This window comes from Phaseolus vulgaris, chromosome 8, assembly GCF_000499845.2.
Source record: "Phaseolus vulgaris cultivar G19833 chromosome 8, P. vulgaris v2.0, whole genome shotgun sequence".
NCBI lineage: Eukaryota > Viridiplantae > Streptophyta > Magnoliopsida > Fabales > Fabaceae > Phaseolus > Phaseolus vulgaris.
Genome location: NC_023752.2, coordinates 59,592,271 through 59,599,800, shown reverse-complemented (window position 1 = coordinate 59,599,800; position 7,530 = coordinate 59,592,271).

The following is a 7,530-nucleotide window of genomic DNA, read 5'->3' as shown; positions in this document are numbered from 1 at the left end:
CTTTGAAGGATGTTGAAGCCTCTGCTTTGTTGATACTGTTGTGCTGGTTTAAAGCTTTGTTCTGGGGTAGTTTAATGTTGTAATCCACCCTTAGATTAAATCTCAAAGCAATTAGCATCTCAATCTTTAACAAAGTAAAATGTTTTTCAAACTAAGTTGAAACAACCGATTGTTTTGTCGAAACAATCGATTGTTTACACTTAGGTGTTTTGAGAAAATTTGAAAACTGTTTTTGAATGGTGAAATCTGTTAAGTAACAAAACAACCGATTGATTCGAGGAAACAATCGATTGTTTGTTTTGAAAACATAACAGAAAAACTGTTTTCTTTGACTGAGATTTAAATGCTTTAATTGAATACACTTCAGTAATTAAATGCTTTGACCAATCAGTTTTAAAAGCAATTAAGAGTTTGTTAAGATTTGATAACAAACTATATCTTTGAATATATTCAGAAAAACTGTTTTTATGTATCAAGAATCTTGAGACAAAGTTTTTGACTAAGAGTTTTTCAAAGAGTTCTGAGATTGCTTAAGAGTTGAGAGATTGATCAAGGTGCTGGAATAGGATTCTACTTGTATTGATTTCAGATATTCATTTGTAACAAGTGTAATCTTTGTAAACTGCTGAACAATTCGTTTTGTGTGTTTTGCTGAGATTGGCTGTGTGTTCTTGAGGTGTTCAAGATCAACAATCTTAGTGTTGGCCAAGGAAAGTGTGTTTCTTGAGGTTTTCAAGGTCATTCTCTTGGTTGTTGTGTAAGTGATCAAGGTGTGGTTGCTTAGTGGATTTCCTCAGGGTTTCTGAGAAGACTGGATGTAGCTCTGGTTTGGAGTGAACCAGTATAAACAACTGTGTACAATCTCTCTATCTCTATCTCTTTAATTTTAGTTTTGTTGTTGTTTGCTGGTATAAACAACCGATTGTTTTTTCTAGTACTACAGTTTTGCTTGCTGTTTTGGCTAACTGAATTGCTGAATCAATTGGTTTCTGAAATAAATTCATTCTAGTTTTGAAAAGTTTGCGAAAACCCCTTTAAACAATTCAGCCCCTCTAGTTTAAAGCCATCTTTTCTAACAAACCAATCCTCTGTCAATTTATCATACAAGTAGCACAAAAAGAAGAAATGAAAATTAGTAAATTTGGTTTCATTGTTCAATTCACAAGTTACTAAACATCCTCATATCCAGTCAACTTTTTTATCTAAAGAAAGATATAATTTTTCAACTTCTATCTTGGCTTGATGGTTGGTACACTTCCACTGACAGGTCACAACCTGACACATCTCCTGAAATAAATGGAGTATTTTTATAGTAGATGATGAAGGTTGTGAATTCAATAATGTACTTGAAGAATCACTTGTAACATATTCAGTTCCCTTGGAATCTGGCTTAAGTAACATAAAATCGATGTATTCAAGCTCTTTAGCCACTTCTACCATTTTAGGCCTCTCATCTGGTAAATCTTTGCAACAACTTAAGGCTAAAGTAAAAAATCTCAGTGCATACTCAAATAGATAAGACTTAATACGTTTATCAACAACAAGAGAAATCCCACCAAATTGGTGTGCCACATTAACCTGAAATTAAAAAGGAACATTACAAGAAAATGATTAACTATAACTAATTTAGAAAAAAAAAAAGTTTCTATAATAACTAATTTAGATATGATTTTATAAACTAAAAATTATTGGATACTAAAATAGTATTTATAAAAATTATAATATAATTAGATATTATATTTTTGGTAATTAATAATATTAAAAAAATAAAAATAAAGTTTAGAGACAATTTTTTAATCTCTTGTTAAGATGTAATTGGAAATATTTTTTAAGTCACTTTTAATCTATTTTAGATATTAGTTTTTTTGTCTATAAAAATAATAAAATTAGAAACTAATTTTAGTTTCTAATCATCATATAATTAGATACTTAAATTTTTAGTCACTATTATTTAAATTTAGATACTAATTTTAGAGTAATTAAATTTTATAAAATTAATTATTAATTTATAAAATATTTTAAATTGATATGAATAAATTTACTAATTTGTTAGTTTTAGTATAATAAAATAATTAATATCAATTTAAAAATTATATTTAAAATGGTATTTTAATCTTTTAATTGTATTTAAATATATAATTAAATTAATAATAAATTAAAAATTTAATAAATTAATTTAAATAAAGATGCATATTTTCAAAAACTTATTTTATTTTTTAAAATCTGAACAAATAGTCTAATTTCAAAGTTTATCTACTCATATCTAAGCAACGCACTCTGCAATTAGACCGCAAACCCTGCGATAACACCCTACGTACCCGCGACGGAACGCATCCTGTGACGATAACGCATCTTGTGACGACAACGCACCCGCAACTGCAACGCATCTGTGACGACAACGCACAATGCGACAATGACGCTTCTATGCTTCGAAGGAGGCCAACCTCTTTAAACTTATCATCGTAAGTTTCATTATCACTCCATAAATTCATGTTCCATTCTCAAGCTTCACAACTTTCTTTTCTATCTTAAAACCTTAGATTCTCAATAGGGAATGACCTGCGTTCAAGAATAATTAGGAATTATGTTGGTTCAAATGTCTAGTTTCATACGCCTGCATTTGATTTCAAATCATTTTTTCCTTTTATTTTTTATTCACTATGGTCCACTGTTCCTTATGCAACTCTTTTATTTATGCTATTTCAAAATAATATATCTATACTTTATTATTCATAGTGTATTACTTACAAAGTCATCCTCTAATCCTGAAGCTGGTGATATTTTAATGAGATTTTTGGGATCTGTCATTCTCTCATTTTCCTTCTCTATGTTCAAGCAAAGAAAGGTAACCATCGAAGTTTCCAGTAAATAAATCGTACACTGATGTAAAAAAATTAAGCGAATGAATACAATGTGTATACTGTCAAATGGTTATGGTATTTTACAATGTTTGACAAATTGCAATCAAACTTGTACCCAGCTATGTTTGATATGATATTTCTGAGTCGCTAATGATATAGAGTAATAGTTCTAATAATATACATTAATAGCTCAACAAGTGAGAGTACTTGATGTCAATTTTATTTGAACATTTAACCCTTGCCAGCCTCTCAAGATTAAAAGTGTGGATTGGTGATTTCATTTTGAATAATTTGAGTTGCATTCATTGAATTTGAGTAAAAGTACATCATTAATATTGTAATATCATATTGCAGTGATGTTAAGTCACCAGGGATGGGCTAATGAAGAGGGTTTTGGATAGTTTGCAAAAGGTTATAAGTACCCATGGTAAATCCTCCCCAAAGATGTCTAGATGCTAGTTTTTTTTTGGTTTTTTGTCTGGATATGTAATTTAACATGGTTATACCACTAGAAGCCTACCTATTTTATATATATATATATATATATATATATATATTCAATTTCTTTCTAAAGTAGCTAAGACTTTGAAAGGTGAATGGAATAGTTATTGGCTTATATGGAGTTTGATTTTATGTGAATATATGAATTCAATAGAGCTACGAGCTAAGAACATATCATATACCCTTCTACGCATAATGTTTCATTTAGCAATTATTAGCATGATTCATACCCAAATATCAAATTTGCTTTGTAACATTGTTTTGACATCTCAAACATGTGATAGATGAATCATTTTATCATTGGTTACTGTTTTTTTCCATCATTTTCAGCTTGTGAAAAGACATGAAGTTGAGATTTTCACCTCTGTCATCATCTCAACAGTATTCTCACTGTATTTAATTGTCTTAGAACATGACGTCCCACTATATTAGAATTGTTTCGTCGCATATACCAACAACAACGTAAAAACAACTCTTGGGTGGATAAAAAATTACTAATGATGTAAAGATAACTCTTAGTTGGATAAAAAATAGAACAAGTAAATATAATGAACTATTATCTTTTATTTTATTTGTTGTTTTCTGTTTTTTCATTTTCAATGATAAAGTTATTTTAAATCCAATCTCCAAAGTAAATTGTTTCATTTTCAATGTTAAAGATCATTAACGCAAATCCAATCTCCAAAGAAAATGTATTAAGTTATACAAAAAGCAAATAAAGCAAGTTGTCTTTGCAGTATTCCCAAGAGATAGAACAAAACATTGCTCCCCCACAATTTCGAAGAAATATAGGACAAAAAAATAAGTGTAAGTGGAATCTTCTTTTATGCCAACTTTTGACGTTTTAACTTTACATGATGTATCATAGGGCATACGTTAGACACGTACGTACACCAGTTTCAATGTATGTGTGTGTGTGTTAGTGGCCCTTATACGTGGCCAACTAGATTACTCTCCCTTCTGAGTAATGGCATGGTGACCATGAACATTTGACACCTCAAATTATTCTCACCATTCAAAGAAAGTGGTGGAACTTTCCACCATGAATGGATGTGTATATATGCTTGTTTATGTACCAAAAATATGAACTTATGAATCAATTTGAAATTTGATTCTGAAACAAAGAATTCTATTGACTATGCAACCTTAAACAATATATTAAATTTTTTTTCCAATGAATTAGTTAGATACATCTTTGTATTTTGGTTTCAAAAGATCAAAACATCAAACTTATTTCTTAAACTGTATCTAGAAGTACACTTCAAATTACAATATACAAAACACTAATATGACTGCCATAAGTTATTTTCTATGCATGACTGTCTAAGCAATCCCGCACTTTGAGTTCCTATCAAGATCAGACTCTCAATGTTTCATATGTGTTGATAGTAAACTTGAGTGTGAATACAGATAAGTATCCTTTTTTTTTCACCATTTTTCTGAAACTTCATAACTATATCTGGTGTAAAATTATCACTAGTTGAGAGAATAACATGTTTAAAAGAATGTGAAAATGTAGCAAGAGATACAAAAGACTTAATGGAACATTTGACTTTATTGTTATTCTCACAAAATGGCAAGAGTAGTCTCAAAATCATGAAAATATACAAGAATACTTCTAGTCCTAGTGAATCTTTAAAGAATATATTTATCAATAACATGATCAATATCAGGCTCAATATCTCCGGTCTCAATTTTAGTAACATTTTGATCATTGAGAATCTCAATATTAATTTAGCTTCTTCAAGAGGTAAAGAAATCTACAAGAAATTTCTATTTTTCTCAAAAGAATGTGTGTAAAGAAATTAATTTTCATAGATAACATTCCGATAAACATTATGAGGTAGAAGATCATAAAAAATATAACTTTAAGTATTTGGAAAAAACCTAACCTTAGCACACACTACAAGAAAAATGAAATAGAAACCAATTTTTAGAGACCAAAATAATTAGTTACAATAGGAACTAAAATAGAGACCATTTTAGAAACTAACAAAAAAAATTGGTTTCTAAATTAGTTTATATTATTTTCTATTATTGTTAAATAGTTTCTAAATTGGTATCTAATTAGCAACTAAGGTTTTAACTACCAATTATTTAATTTCTAAATTTGGTAGCAAAAACCTTGGTTGCTAATTAGATACCAATTTAGAAACTATTTAACAATAATAGAAACTAATTTAGAAACCAAATTTTTTTTAGTTTATGGTCTCTAATTTAGTTATTATTGCAACTAATTATTTTGGTTTCTACAAATTGATTTCTATTTTTTTTTTTTTTTTTTGATCAGCAAAAAATAAAATAAATTAAAGAGATACTTTAGGGGTATCCCAACCCGTATACAAGAAAAATCACTTTTGAACTTAGAACAAAGCACAAGCATTCTAAAACCCCTCCAACCAGTTTAAGCTTTACATAGTAATTCCCTTAGACCACAAAGAGAAGACCAAAAAAGTGAAGGAACACTTAAATCCAAACTCCAATTCATAAAAAGCTTCCCCGTACCTCCACCTGCACACTTATCCTACAAGAATTCAGCACATCCCTAAGATATCTTTCTAAACGAGATTAAAAACCCTTGAACTAGTATCCACTGTACCACACCACATTGAGAATTTTTATTAGTGTGATTTCTATTTCATTATTTTTCTTGTAGTGTGATTTTTTATTAGCAAAGATATTCGTGTGATCTTTTTATTAGCAAAGATAGTAGACATGTAACATAAATAACGTCTAAACACACCAATTTGACTTATATCAAACACTTTATCATATAATTTTTCAAAAGAAGAAAGGTTTTGAGAAATTTTTTTATCAAATGAACAACTTATTTACTTTATTTATAGAAAAACACACAAATCTTGTGTGTTTGTGAGAAAAGAAATTTTTTTATTTAAAATTATGATAAACTAATCTTAATGTAATGAGGTTGAATTAAAAAAAATAAAAATCTTACTCAGTTAAAATTTTTAGATACATAAATGAAAATGAGTTCAAAACTTAAAACTTTAGAATATTCGTTAAACTTTAAACTTATACGAAAAGGTCCTTATCCTTATCCTTAGTCGATGTGGGATCTCCAACAAGTTTTAGTATTAAACACTAAATGTTAATGCACAAATATATATGCTAAATGACCTGTTTGATCTCTATTTAGTTTATTCAATTTAAGCAATTCTAATATTAAAAAGTTCGATTTAGTTAATAGATTGGGTAAAAGAAGTTGACTCGTTGATTTTTCAAAATCGATACAGTGTTTTTTTTTAGATTCATTAAAATTAACGATCCTAAATTATTGCAATGATGTGATTCAATCACAGTCATTATTGTAGCAAGTTTTTAACTTTACATAATTTCTTGAAGTTACTGACAATGAACTATTATCGGGTGATAGTGTATAAAGATTTAACATATTATGTCCACTGAACTGAATAAAATATTACAAAAATAAAATAATAATAATAATAATAATAATAATAATAATAATAAATATTACAAATTTATAATAGAAGTGACGAAATAAAAAGCTTAAAAAGTATACCACCATAATAAAATAATAAAGTTTGGTGAAGACTTATTGTTTAACATTATGAACTACGGCGGAGAAACATAACGAAGTACACTCTTTCTTCCTACACTTCCATACCTTCTTGTCTCATCCTCATACTAGATATGAAAATATTATTTTATTCTTTTTTTTTCACTCCTTGAATTTGAAATAATAAGTCTATGGATTATGTAATCTGGATAAATTCTGGATTACATAATTCGAAAGTCAATTTCATATTTAGAAAAGACTTCCAGATTATGTAATCCGGAAGCTAATAACACATCTGAAAGACTTGGATTATATAATCTGGAAGTTAATCTTATGTATAGAAAAGACTTCTGGATTATGTAATTCGGAAGCTAATCACAAAAGACTTCCGGATTACATAATTCGGAAGCTAATTCTGAATCTAGAAAAAAACTTTCGGATTATGTAATCCAGAATATTGAAAAAGATATTTTTGGAATAAGAAAAATTTATGGGAGTGACACAAAAAGGTATGGAGGTGCAGGAAGAAGCAGCCAGTCCGAAGTCAACATAACCGACATATTTAATAAGAGATAGCAGAAGCCCAAAGAAAACTGATACTGCTACATTACCAATAACATTCTATATTAC